Here is a 15,324-nt window from a genome sequence, read left to right as displayed (position 1 = left end):
CATTATAAGCTTAATTAAATTAATATTCTTTTGTGAAGGGGCTGCTGTGGGCAGGGCTCTGCGAGGCTCATTGACTTTCACATAGAGGGGAAAGTTTTCTGTGCTCCCTCTCCTGAGGCTGCATGAAAAATGCATGACAGAAATTGGCTTTCGAGTGCTTGCAGCAATGGCATACTCATGCAATTAAACCTTTTAAAAGTTTAAAAGTCTTCTCTTCCCCTCGCTAGCCGCATGCAGGAAACAATGCAAATGAGGGAGTTTTAAAGTGAGATGAGTAGAGTTTTAACTCACCCCCACTTGGTCAACAAGATGTCCTGGAGCTGAAAAGAACTCCCGCCGCAGAAGCCTGGTGACTACTTTCAAGGAAGAACAATGCTTGAGTGAAACAAGAGACGGTCAAGGACACCTGGACGAAGGATGATGCAGCAGAACTGCTCGGAGAGTTGCTATTTATGGGATGGAGCTTACAGTACTCCTGCCCATGTGCTTACTGTGAGGACACACAAGAGAATGCATACAAAATGCCCAGAGCTGGCTGGTGCAGAGTAGATGCTCAATGCATGACTTTACTCATGATACCTAGTGCTATTAATTGCTTGCAATGTGCCAGATACTGTGCTAAAACCAATGAACCAACTAAATCCTTACACTGACTTTTAAGGTACATATAAACATTGTAGTGCATCGAATGGTGATCCCCCCAAAGATATATCCACTCAGTACCTGCGAATATGACCTTATTTGGAAAAAGCATCTTTGCAGACGTAATTAAGTCAAGGATCTCAAGGTGAGATCATTCTAGTTTCTCTGGGTGGGTCCTAAATCCAATAACATGTGTCCTTATAAGAAAAGGTGAAGATACAGACAGAAGAGAGGAGACACACAGAGGAGCTGGTGGAACAAAGATGACTGTCCTGTGGGAGAGACCAATGTGTCAGCAAATCTGCAACAATGTGCCAATGTCATTATTGACATGGGCACAGGAAATCATGAGGGCAAGGAAGGACGGAGACCCCAGAGTGGGAGCTTCAAGGGAGGGGACTGCATTTTTGATATCATTATAGCCCTCATCCCAAGACAGCACAAGTCTCTGGACATGATCGAAACTCTATAAACTTTTGCTGAATAAACAAAGAATGCATTTTACCTGCAGGACTCAGAGGAGTCTTCCCCTAAGAGTTGAGCTCTGAACTGAATCTTAAAAGATGAAAAAAATAGAAGACAAGAGTGAGCAGGGGCTCCGCCCAAGGAACATCCTTTTCAAAGGCTGGGCTGCAAGAGAGCACGAAGCAGTTGAGGACTTTCCTGTGGCTTGCTTTGTCTCCACGGGATGTCAGCGGGAAGATGAAAGATGAAATGGCCCGAAGCCAGATCCCAAAGGGCCTTCTAAGCTGTGTCAAAGACCTTGAACGTTATCCTAGAGGCGACGGGCACCATCAGAGAATTTGGCCCTTGCCTACTCCTCAAGACTCCTGTTTGCACTGCTCTGTCCCATCCCCCGCTCTTTCCACTCCAGCCTCAGATAGGCTTGTGTGAATGATCACGCTTCTTCCAGCCCTGGGTACTTTTCACATGCTTTTCTCTACCTGAAGTTTCCTCCTCCACATATATACATTTTTAATTGACCCATATCCTTTCTTAGTTTTTGACTCTAATATTGCTTTTCCAGGGACTCCATCCCTGACCTCACTCCCAGACCAGGGCAGTTCTTCCTGAGATACTTATTTATATTGCTATCTATAGTTATACCCATATGACATCTATATTCATATCCATATCATATCTATATTCCTAACTCCAAATCTATGCCACTATATCTGTATTCATATCCATAACTCACCATATACTGTCCTCCATAACACTTAGCACTTGTACTTATACGTTTAGGTTTATAATCATGTATAACTAACAGTGGGACTGATGAGGGACCCATTACAATCATCCCTTGGTTTCCACGGAGGACTGGTTCCAGGAGCACCCATGGATACCAAAATCCACGGGTGCTCAAGTCCCTTATATAAAGTGGCACAGTATTTGCATATAACCTATGCACATCCTCCTGTATCCTTTAAATAATCTCTACATTACTTATAATACCTCATACAATGTAAATGCTATGTTAATAGTTGCTGGTGTGCAGCAAATTCAAGTTTTACTTTTTGGAACTTTCTGGAATTTTTTTCCCTAATATTTTCCAATCTGCAGTTGGTTGAATTGTGGATGTTGAATCCACGGATACAGGGGACTGACTGTACTGTCTCTCACACTAAATCATAAGCTCTGTGAGACTGTGTATTAGTTTTCCAGGGCTGCCACCACAAAGTACCACAGACTGGGAGGCTTAAAGAACAGAAATTTATTTTCTCACAGTTTGGGAGGCCGGAAGTCAGAGATCAAGGTGTCAGCAGGGTTGGTTTCTTTGGCGGCCTCTCTCCTTGGCTTGTAGACAGCCGTCTTCTCCCTGTGTCTTCACAACGTCTTCCCTGTGTGCGTCTGTATCTAAATTTCCTCTTCTTATAAAGGCACCACTCTCATTGAGTTAGGACTAACCCTAATGACCTATTTTAACTTAATTACATCTTTAAAGACACCATCTCCAAATACAGTCATGTTCTGAGGTACTGGCTTCAGGAGTTCAATGTATTTTTTTTTTTGGGGGGGGACACAATTCAGCCCTTAACAGATGGTGTCTGTCCCTTTTTCGGGCAATTTCTTTTCCCAGTGCCAAGCGTAATGCCTGGCAGAGAGTAGGGGCTCAATAAATATTTGAGGAAGGCAGAAGATGCAACCGCAGCAGCTCTGAGGAAATGGACTTGAGGTATGTTGCAGGAGGTGGGGACAGGTACAGGGAAACGGTGGGAAATGGTTACAACTTTCGCAATGAGAGGTGACAAGGGGGTCTACTGGGACACTGGCAATGGGGGCAGAGTAAAGAGTGGATCTGAGAGAGACGATAACGGCAGGTGAACTGAGCACAGTGATTGGGTGCAGAGCGTGGTTGAAATGAGGGTGCAGAACTGATTCCATTTAATTGTCATCACGTGTAATCAGCTTGGGGCGGCTCCCTGCACCCACCCCGATGTAAACGGGGGATTGAGATACGTTATCTGCCTGCTAGGTCTGAATTGGCAGGCAATGCTCTTTTTCTAGTTTTTACAATTCCAGCAAAGCCCATGCCCCTCTTCACTTATTCCTTTCTTTCCCCTCTCCCAGCTTCCCTTTCTTAAAATGAGAGAATATTACTTTCTGGTAGTTCATCTTAAGCCGCTAAGGGTGAAGTTGCTGGGCTCCAGAGCATTTTATTCTAGGAGAACGGGAGGATAAAAGATGAATGCCAGGGAACAGGAGTTCGTGGGATTAAATAAGAAGTAACTAGACCCTAAAATTTAGACCTCAGAGCAGAGGCAGGGAATCTGAACTTCGAGGCTGTCACAGCCGACCTAAGATTTTCAGTCATATCTTGTTAGGCCTAATCTTACTTCCCCTGATCACACTGGAGGCTGCACGAGCTGACTCAGAAACGTAGGTGCTGCAAGCTGAAGATTAGGCGTGGAGATGAATGCCATATTCACCTTTCACAAGCTTTGCTGCTCCAGACGCTTATAAAATAATTTTCACCTTTATCTAAAGGCAGAAGGGCTTTTCTCCCCTCAGCTAGTGTTCTGGCTTTTTCTTTTCTTTTTTTTTTTCCTTCTCTTTCCACCTAATAAAATCCTCAGTGCAGTGCTGGCCCGTGTAATCAGAGCTGTGCAGGCTGCTGTTGGACCTCGCTTCCCAGGCTGAACAGCAGAAGCTCAGTGGAGGAAGGGATAAAACTTTGGGTAGGAATCATGTCTCAAACACCAGCTGGCTCCCAGAGGTCATACCCTGACGGAGATTCCTTCTGCCTCCGTGCATCCCCAGAAAAGAAGTCTAGCTTACTTACCATTTTAGAAAGTTAGACCTTTTCAAAGAGATGCCCCAGGCAAAACATCCTGCCTTCCCCGCTCTCGGAAATTAATGACTCTTCTCGGAAAGTTTTGACAGTGAGAGTTGTTCTGACAGCTGGGGGAGGTTACTGGGAGCCAGGCTGGCAAGTGGCCCACAGAAAGAGCTGGTCTGTGTGCTGCTGGCTGAGGGATGCCTGCTTCTAAAATGCATCTAGCTTGACTTTCTGGGAAGTGGGAATGTAGGAAAAATGCCAGGCGTTGGGAGAATCTCTGGACTAGTGCCATGTGCTGGAAGTCAGATTATGGATGGGGGCTTAATTTTTAGGTTCCTGAAATACTTGAATTATTGCAACCATATGAGCGGTCATGATGAAGTCTGAGATTTAAAAAAAGACAAAACGATGTTACCTGCACACACGTCTCATCAAATCCCTAGAATGATGACAACAGATAAATGGTTTCATGTTTACTTTTAGCTTTGCAGCACAAAGAGGCTCAGAGAATTATGTGAACAGGTTTCAGAGTTTATGTCCCATCTGGAAGTCTAAGTCAGGTCTTTCTAACTCTAGATGTGTCATGCTGGCTATCATCGACTCCTGAGGGTGCTGGATGGGTGGGTGGCGTTCACTGGATGGGTTGGAGATGGAGATGGAGAGCGTGATGCCCACAAAAACCATAACCCTGTCCTATGGACAAAGTGATGACTATACAGAGTCCCCTAGGATAGAGAACAAGGAAGCTATGATCACAATCCTAGGCACCTATTCCACATCCATTATTACCCTATTTATTTTTTCATAAAAATCTGGTGAGTGAGCAAGGGCAGAGATTTAGAGTAATTCTCATTTTTGATGTTGAGAAGACTGAGTTTTTAGAGAGCTTATGAGACTCAAGTAAGATCATAATGCTGACAAACAGTGAAGCCACCAAATGTCCCAGCTCTGTTGCAACAGAAAACAGGGTGCTATCGAAAAGACAAACTCCTGGGCTCCGCACCAGACCTATTAAAGCAGGATATCTGGATTTTGAAATCACTCCTCCAGGGGATCCTAAGACAACTGGTCCATGGCTAGATGATTGAAACCAATTCGTCACACCATGCTTCTCGCATCAAGTTCCAAATAAGGATGGTGGAGAGGTAGGGAAGGAGGAGAAAGAAGGGTTAAGAGATGTAATTATGGTGTAAATCCTCACTCTCTCAGCTCCACTGCAGACCCCCACGTCTCATGAAGTCTAGCCCTCATTTCTCTTGGTACCTACTATGGTACCTGATATCTGAGATGTCCTCAGTCAACCTTTGTAGACTTGAGTCAATGAAAAATTTTTTTCCGTGAACACAGGCTGTGACTATTGACAAAATAAACTCAAGCCTTCTGATTCTTCCAAGAGAGGAATGACTCCAACGATAGCCGGGCGACAACTTGCAACTATGAACATGACTACATTGTTGTATTAACAAATTCATGCCCTATAGACAAAGTTCCTCTTGACCGTCCTTGTCTGCAGGTCCAGCCTGCTCCCAGAGACAGAGATCATGATCAGTTTCAAAAGTACCATTTAAGAATTTGTCTTTCCAGATATATTCAGACGCTATGATACAGATCAGGATGGCTGGATTCAGGTGTCCTATGAACAGTATCTTTGCATGGTCTTCAGCATTGTGTAACACTGGCTTTTTGCAAGTGCCAACGTGACTTATGGAAAAAAAGACTGAAAATGCCAAATCTCTTACCTTTAGCGAAATGAACACTGAAGTAATTAGATACTGTTCTTCCTTTAGATGTTGGGGACCCAACTGAACATATGTGGATAAACTAGTTAAAGTTTTAATATTTGGGGACCCAACTGTACATATATGGATAAGCTGGTTAAAGTTTTGCAGTTGTAACAATAGTTATATATTACTCAGATACAAACATCTGATTTGACACTGTTTAATTGTGCTGTGAGGTAAGATATAATAATGTTTCAGGTACTCTGCATGCAAAAAGCTCATCGTGTGCTTTTCTAGATAGCTCCAGTTCTACAGTGGAAATATTTTATTAGCCAATAGGAATTTTAATATGGAACTTGCACAGAAGGCTGCTCACATGCCTTACTTTTTAAAAAGGGTTTAATTGTATTCATTTGAATACGTAGCATAAACAATAAAGCACATGTGCCCTTGTCCCCCCTCTTAAAAAAAAGAATTTGTCTTTCCATTTAAATACGAAGATGCACATATAGAAGTATATACTTTTGTGTGTATACGGCTTCGTCTACGTAAGTCCCCTACATAAGAACCTTCAAGTTGCGAACTTTCAAAGATGCGAACATGTGTTACATCAACGTCAGGTGTGAGTGGAACTGCAGCTTGCACTCTGTCTCCTATTGCCGACGATCCTTCAGCTCTACCACCTCCCACCTCCTCTCTCTCCTCCAGTCAGTAACTCTTCTTGCCTGTTCACTCGATGATGCCAGCCCCTGGATGCCAGCTGTTGTACTGTACTACTGCACCTTTCAAGGTGCTGTACTGTAAGATTAAAAATGTTTTCTTTATTTTTTGTATTTGTTTGCTTTTTATGTATTATTTGGCTGAAAAGTATTGTAAACCTATTACAATGCAGTACTATATAGCCAATTGTGTTAGTTGGGTACCTAGGCTAACTTTGTCGGACTTACGGACAAACTGGACTTACGAATGCGCTCTTGGAACGGAACTCGTTCGTATGTAGGGGACTAACTGTGTATGTATAGTCAAAAGCACACTACATATATTAGTTTGGAACTTACTTTCCCCCCCAATGGTATGTTGGAGGCATCTTTTCATGTCAATTCATCCAGACCTTTCCCATTCTGTTGCATGGCTGCCTAGTATTGGAAAGACTGACTTTATTTAAGCAACCTCTCTTGATGGACAACCAGGTTGTCTCCAATTTTTAGAAATGAATGTGCTCCTTTTTTGCATTTATGTGAGTTTCTCTCCAAGGTGGACTATAGAAGCTAATTGGGGCTTCCCTGGTGGTGCAGTGGTTAAGAATCCACCGGCCAATGCAGGGGACATGGGTTCGAGCCCTGGTCTGGGAAGATCACACACACCGCGCAGCAACTAAGCCCGTGGGACACAACTCCTGAGCCTGAGCTCTAGAGCCTGCAGCCACAACTACTAAGCCCACACACCACAACTATTGAAGCCTGCGTGCCTATAACCCGTGCTCTGCAACAAGAGAAGACACCGTAGTGAGAAGCCCCATGCACTGAAAATAAAGAGTAGCCCCCGCTCGCCGCAACTAGAGAACGCCTGTGCACAGCAAGGAAGACCCAACACAGCCAAAAATATATAAATAAAATAAATTAATTTAAAAAAATTTAAAAACGATAAAAAACTAATTAAAAAGTGGAGCTAATTGGCTGGGTTACAGGTATGTTTGTATTAAATTTTTTCTATATAATCTGAAATCTCCTCCCGAATGGCATTACCAATCCTAACCCGTCTCCTCCCAGTAGTGTCTGAGAATATCCATTTCCTCCAACTCACCGACACTTGATATTGTCAAACCTTTAAGTTTTGAGATCTATGATTTTAAGGGATGACTGAGGGTTTTACAAAGGCTGCCCCGGGTAAGGTCTTTCCACCTGTTTCTAGAGAGCTTTCTGGAAGAAGAGTGTGTCCAGAGCATCTCCCCACCATGGCCATGTCTGATTCCATTACACCTCCACGTGACTTACTGGCATCATCTACGTCAGGGATGAGCTCCCTGCCCAGTCTGACTTGCCAGTCTTATTTGACATGAAGGTGGAGAGAAGCCATCCCTATGTTCCACCTTTGTAAGAATATACATGTTGCAGCCTATGCCCGTGTTTCCTGCACGTGGCTGATCTTTGTAATCACCTGAGAAGCTTAAAACAAAAACAAAAACCAATAACCCCCTTCATCTTCCCAGGCACTGATCCAGATAAACAGAATCAAAGTCTCAGAGATGGGTTAAAAGAATCTGTACTTTTAAAAGCTTCTCATGTGATTCTGATGCAGCTGGTTTGTGAACTGCCAGTTTGAGAGCTACTGATATAAGTGAAAGTGCTATGTCAGTTACAGCCTATTATATAAAACGCATGAAGCAGGGAACCCTTGCAGCCAGGAATACCTGAGTTCGAATCCCTGGTCAGCCTCTACCCAGGTTGGTGGCCTTAGACAAGTCCCTCTAAATCTCCAGTGGTTGTTCCAAATAGCTGTGGTTGATGTCATACGTGAAGCACTGATTTATATCCAGTCATGCAAACTCAAATAATCAAAACAGAACAAATCATGCAGTTCTCGCCTGTTTCTATGGTTTCCCCATTCCGAGCTGAGGCACTGGTAAGTAATCTCCCCTGTCATCCTGCCATCTGTGAAATCTGAACCAGGATGAAAAAGCACTCAGGTCTCCAAGTAACAGATGTAGATTCAGATCTGCTGAGTTGAGAGGGTGATCAGCCGTGGGAGACAGGGAGGAGCAAGGGGAGGTGGGGACACAGCACAGAGTATCCAGCCTAGGGGTTAATCGACAAGACTTGGAGTCGAAAGACCAAAGATCTATCAACTTATCAACTTTGGGACCTGATGCCGCAATTTCCCCATCTGTGAGATGGGGTGATGATGACCACACTGGGGTGTAGTTGTCAAGATTAAAGTACATAATTCATATACAACGCAGTATCGGGCATAACGTGTTGTGATTATTATTACGACAACACTGGGATTGAGTTTTGACAACTCTGGGGATAAATCAAAAGAGAGAAGGAAACCAACACATAAGATGGGCTGGCTGAGTTTTGGGGAACGGTTTAGAATGACATTTAGATGGAATTTGGAAACAGGGCTATATTAGTTTCCTATCACTGCTGTAACAACTGACCACCAACTCAATGGCTTAAACAATATAAATTTATCATCTTACAGTTGTGGAGGTCAGAAGTCCAAAATGGCCTTCCTGGGCTAAAATAAAGATGTTGGCAGGGCTGCCGTCCATTTTTCTGCTTTTTCCAGGTACTAGACGCTGCCTGCATCCTTTGGCTCATGGACCCTTTATCTTCAAAGCCAGGAGTGTAATAGACATCACCTCCACGAGTTTTCTTATGTCTCCCTCCCATCCTTCTTTGATTGTGGTGATGTTTTCATGGTATACACCTATGTTCAAACTCAGCAAAGTGTATGCATTAAATATGTGCAATTTTTGTATATCAATTATACTACAATAAAGCTGCTAATAAAACAATTGCAGCAGGGTAGCATCTTCACATCTCTCTGATTCTCCTGTCTCCCTCTTTGATTTATAAGGACCCCTGTGATTACACTGAATAATCCAGGATAATGTCCCCATCTCAAGACCCTTAACTTAATCACATCTGCAAAATCCCCTCTGCCATGTAAGGTAACATATCCACAGGTTCTGGGGATTAGGATTTGGAAATGTTTGGCGGACCTTATTCTGTTTATCACAAGGACCAAGAATAGGTAGTTGAGTTACTCTTAGTTTTAATGAGGATTTCCCTGGATTTAGAATTTTCTAGGATTAAAATCCATTTGCATTTCCTTTACTGTGAATCACGTAGTCATAGCCTTTTCTTATTGATTTGTAAGTACTGTTTATATATTGATGCTAACAGAAGTAGTCCTTTATCATTTGGGTTGTTTGTCTTTTATTTAGTTTTTACCATCTGTTACAGGTAGAATTTCTTTGTTTTTTGTTTAAAGACTTGCAAATTTCACAACTTTAAAATAATATATGCCTTTTGGATTTTCTCTCATGATTAAAAATTGAAGTATTTATTCTGATTTTTTTTCTCACAATGAATATTTGTTAATCCCTAGGCTTGGAGCTTCACCTCTAAAATGTCCTTTGCAATCTGCCTTTACAGATGGAAAAAAAATAACAGGGATGGTTGGCAAGACTTCCTGATTCCTAGATGGAGAGCAACTCAGGGGCAGAGGCTGGGTGTTATTCCTCCTTAAGCCCCGTCGAGAGGCATTTTGGTATTTATAATGGTGGATCATTATGGGCTCTGGAACCAGACAATCTGTGTTTAAAGCTTCACTCTGCCACTTACGAGTTGTGTCATTGTGGGCTCCTTGCTTTGTCACTCTGTGCTTCAGTTTCCTTGTCTGCGTGATGAGGACAATGAGGTATGATCACCACTCGGTTGTTGATGAGTGTTCATCACGTGCAGCTGTGTAAATCACTGAGCACCATATTTCCCAAATGTGATAAAACTCAATACTTGTTGGCTGTCATTGCCATCCACCATTTCTGCCACAAAATAGATGTCCAGTAAAATGAGTGAAGCTTATGTGCGGTGTTTGCTAATAGAGATAAGAAAATAATAAGATAAAAAGGTAGGAAGATCATATCTGCATGGTGTAATTCCTCCTTCATTTTACAGATGTTGGAATAGATTCAAAGAGGTCAAGTGACTCATCTAAGGTGACAGAAGGGATTAATACTGCTCAGCTCTACAGCTGCAATTTACATGTCTGGACTTTTAGTCCAAAATGATCTGGCTCAGAAGAGAGTAAGGGGAGGACATTGGGAGTGCTGTCCAGGGCTTAGGGGATGGGATTCTGGGGTATATGCAGCTCTCTGCCCATATTCACAAAAACACGAGAGCAGGCACCAGACACGATTCACTACACCTCGACTAATGAGGCCACAGGAATCTAGAATCCCAATAGCCCATGACCTTGAGAAGTCAGGCAAGTCTCTTTCCCAGGGTACTCATTCTCTGCTTAAGGAAAAACACTTGAAACAAAGTGAGACTCCTTTTCAGAGCCCCAGATGGCCTGAAGGAAAAAAGAAAAAGGAAAATTTATGAAAGTCACAAGCAGCCCTTGGAATGTGGCCATGTGGCAGGGTAGAGCATAAATGCCTTTTCTTCTCTTGACAAAGAGAGAGAAGAAAAGCTTGTGGTCTACTCAAGGTAGAACACAGGGAAAGGTGACCGACTAACTCTTCCTCAACTTTGATAGTCATTTGATTCGAGACTCAGTTTCCTAATTTCTGGGGTCTGGAGAAGAGTGTGTTCTCCCCCCAATCCCCCCATATCAGCGGAAACCTCCAGAAAGTTGTACTTTTCAAGGTCAGAGAGCCAGCCCTGGTTCCCCCAGGGAAAAGGTCTTCAGAAGAGAAAATGAAAGTTACATTCTGGGCATATTTTAGACTCTAGACTCTAGAAAGACCCTGAGCTGCCCAATTCTCCTTCCCTCTTAAGAGAATATTGTTCAATCATGATTTCTTGAGCTGTCAGAGATTTTAAACGTTTTTATTCAGTCACCAAGTGCTTATCAAACTCCTTACCATGGTTTGGTAGCTCCATGATTTATTCCAATTTTACCTGCATTGCACTGAGCTATGACCCAGAATTGGCCGATCAGAGTACCCCATCCCCAGGCCACAATAAGCGAGCGAATGAGAGGACGTGTCACTCAAACAGAGCCAGTAGAATCCTGCCCCAGACAAAATATATTGAATTTGAAAATTATTTTTTTTTCTGCTGGAATTGATAAACTGAGAGAATAAAAATTTGGGGATCTGGAAGTAATCTCCCCTAGGATTTGGACACAGCTCTTCTGAAGAACAAAGTTAAGCAAAGATGAAAGATGGATGAGGGGAAAACGCGCTGGTGCTTTGAGCCACCCTTCCAGTCTTTGAGGCCCTGCTTCCCGAAGCTGTTTCTCCTAGTTTTGCAGTTATCCTAGTATTTTTTCAGGCTAGGTAAACAAATTTCTCCCCTTTTTTTTGATTAACCTAGTTTGAGTTTAAGTTTTTGTCATTTGCAACCTAAATACTCCTGGCCAATAATCATGGCTAATAAGGCTGGGCATGATTAGATTTCGGCTAATCTCTGCATTCTCATATCCTCTACCACGTGCAGTCCCCTGAACAGGCCTCAGTCTTTTTCTTGATCTGACAAAGCCAAGTTCAAGCTCCAGTTATCACTTTGCTGTTACCTCCTCTGAGAAGTTTTCTCTGAATGCCCAGTGTGATGGGGTCCCACCTCTGTCCTTCCACAGCATGCTGTATTCATCTCTAATGCCTCATTACAATTTACCTACTTCCTTTGCTTTATCCTACTCTACACTGAAAAACCCTGGAGGATGGGGAGTGACCCTTCTTCATCCTTACATCTCCAGCACCCAGTGTGAAGCATGACATTTGATAAGAGCACGATGAACGGAGTTGAATGAATGGGGGACTGAGTCCCCCCCACATGCAGGGCAGAGTGAGTGTCGGAGCAAAGATGGGAAGGAATGAACTTTGATAGAGCATCTGCTCTGTGTCAGGAATAATAGTAGATTAGTAGATACTCAGAAATTGATGGATATCTTTATTCACTTTATTCAACACGGCAACATTATGTAGTAGAGATTATCGTCTCTATTTTATAGACAAGAGAAGGAGACAAAGAAATCAAGTCTCTTCTCAGGGTTGCATAGCTGATGTGTAGAAGATCTAGAATTCAAACTCATATCTTTGAGGCTCTACAGTCTGTGTTGGTTTGTTTTGCTCTTTTTTTTAAAAAAATTATTCAATGGAACAATAGATTAAGAAGACATGGCCTCTACCCTCAAGGAGCTCAAAGTTTGCTAGAAGAAATAAACATGATCACATAAACCAAGTAGTATAATATGAGATGACTTGAAGGACCCAAATGAAAGAGGTATGTACCAAGTGATATAGAGACACTGAATCGAGAGGCAGTCCGTCTCAGCCTTAGGTTTGTTTTGTTGCCCCAGTGAGAAATATATTTTAGGTGATTATGAAGACTTCTTGCCTAAGGGAAAGAAGGCCCTAAAGCTGGGATGGATACATGGAATGTGAAGAGTTCCCCTGCAAGAATAAATGGGATTCACATTTGTTGGGGGAGGTTGTAGAAAGAAGAGCTCTTTCAACCTGAAGGTTGATGATTGATTAATTGCAGCTCGTCAGAGGCACTTCCTGGACCAAAAACTCAGGCACTAAACCTCAGGATGAGGGCAGGGAGGTGCATGGACCTTCTTGGTGGTCACCCCAGGGAGCCCAGATGACCATGATTTTGTATCCTGGAGGATAAGACGGGGCCAGCTGGTGAGTGGAGCATGGCCTAAAGCTGGCTGCTGGGGATGGGTTTGTGGAGGAAGGCAGTGGTCCTCAGGGTAGAAGCGCTTCTAGGAGAGACATGAAAACTCTGGGGGTTGTGGCAGCCTCTTGATATGCTCCTCAGCTCTGCGCAAGGGACACTCGGTTGCTGCTAATGGCATGGTGCTTAGCGCCTCTTGATTCTCCTGGAGCTAATCTAGCACGTCTGGCTGTCGTGTGTGTGTGTGTGTGTGTGTGTGTGTGTGTGTGTGTGTGTGTGTGTGTGTGTGTGTGTGTGTGTGTGTGTGTGTGTGTGTGTGCGCGCGCGCGCGCGCGCGTGTGTGTGTGTGTGTGTGTATTGAGTAGCCTGGTTGGCAGAGACAAAGACAAATGGGGTGGCAAGAGAGCCCCATTTGAGGAGAGCAGAGGGTACTTAGCTATGGAAAACTAAGCCCAACTGTTGGGTAAGGAGCTGCTTTTCAAAAATCCCATAGCCTACGGGAGAAATCTAGCCGGGTGCCATATGCCCTCTGGTTTTTTATCCTGTTTCATCTTCCGTCATCCTTACCCAATATCATCTTTATTTTACAGGTGAGGAAACTGTCACTTAGGCTAAGACATGCACTCAAAGAGAGTAGTGAAAGATAAGATGGGTGAGATGATACAAGAGCTTTAGGGCTGATGGAGGATGTTGGACTTCCTGTTAAACGCAATGGGAAAATGTTGACCAGTCTTGAGCAGTGGGTTGACCAAGTATGGCCCTGGCTGTTGCATGGTAATGAAATAGAGCAGGGAAAGAGTGGAAGCAGAGAGACCAAAGAGCTATTTAGTATTCCACATGGGGAAAGAGGGGCTTGGATTAGAGTAGTTGCAGTGAAGGGGTTTTAGATAAATTTTGAAGACACGCTACTTATGAGAGATCCTTCCCACCTGAAGAGTACTCTGGAGTTATTCACTGGTGAATAAAGTGGTGAACATGGGCACTGAAGAAGGGTCATCCTTTGATGGATGGACTGAGTCATGGGATGTATTGTGGGTCCACCTTGAGTCTCCTGTGCAGACAACATGTGGTCTCCCATATCCCAGGAGATGCTTCTCTACAAGGGATCCTCCCAGCCTACAAAGGACCTAAACTTTCAGTGATGGAAACTGGCCACATGCAAATGTCCTATCTCTTCTTTAGTGCCTTGCAGACCCCAAACCTTTTCTAGAGTAAGAAGAACAAGCTCAGAAGAGGCCACGATGGTTTGGGAGACCAGCAGGGGAAAACCCAATATTTATTGAACTCCTATTACATGCTACACACTGGTCTAGACACTCACATACAATTCCTGATTCAATCCTCACACTCTCAGGAGACTTTGGCATACTTGCCCTGATTTTGCAGACCGGGAAGCTGAAGCTTGGTAATTCTAAGACCTTGCCTAAGGTCAGAGGGCAGGTAAGTGGCAGAGCTAAGATTTGCCTCTGCATCTGTGTTCAGAGCACAGGTAGTTATTACCACCATGTACTGGGATATGCCAGAGGTTAAGCGTTCTGAAGTGGTGATGTGAGTGGGTGCTGGTGGCTGGGAGGCCCTGGGGATCATTACAGCCTTTACCAGTCCCCTGTCTCCCTTGCATGTGGCTCAGGTTTAAGAAACATTTACTGACTGAGACCCAATGGTGGGTCAGAGCTGACACATTTCTCATCAACACCAATGTGCATTAATACGGACAGGACAATTCCGGGGGTCTCTATTGGGAGGGATACCTAAAGGAGGAAGGAAATGATGGTTTGACCAAGAGTTCTCCTTGATTTCAGAATCTCTCAGCAATAGAATTTGCTGGTGCTTGAGATCTTCCCTAGGACAAGGGTGGCTTGGGGTTTCTCTTGGTGTTTCTCAGAAAAGGATGAGAGGGGTATGCTCAGAGCAGGGTGGTCACGGGAGGAGGGAAGTGGGCTGCCCTGGGAGCAGAGCTCTAGCCTATCTCCACTCAGACGCCTGCCCCGCACTGCTTGCAGACCCTCTCTCTGGAATTACAGGTAATAAGGTAGAGCTGATGTTAATGGTTTATGACACGAATTCATTTTGAGAACTATATGCTTCACCCATCGCTTTTATTTTTCAGTTTGGATCTGTGGGGTATTAACAGCTCTGGGGCTGTGTTTTCCATTTTAATCTTGCTTTTTCTCATTTCCTAGTAGATTCCTTCGTTCAATTTACACAAACATTAAACCTCCATTTCCTGTAGGCCCACTCTTCCCACCACCCCCCCCCATTCTCTCTGCTGACCTTGTGGTAAAACTTTTCTTTAACACGTGAACTTGCCCTATACCGGGCT

Source organism: Lagenorhynchus albirostris, chromosome 15 (assembly GCF_949774975.1).
Source record: "Lagenorhynchus albirostris chromosome 15, mLagAlb1.1, whole genome shotgun sequence".
NCBI lineage: Eukaryota > Metazoa > Chordata > Mammalia > Artiodactyla > Delphinidae > Lagenorhynchus > Lagenorhynchus albirostris.
This window is presented reverse-complemented; position numbering follows the sequence as displayed.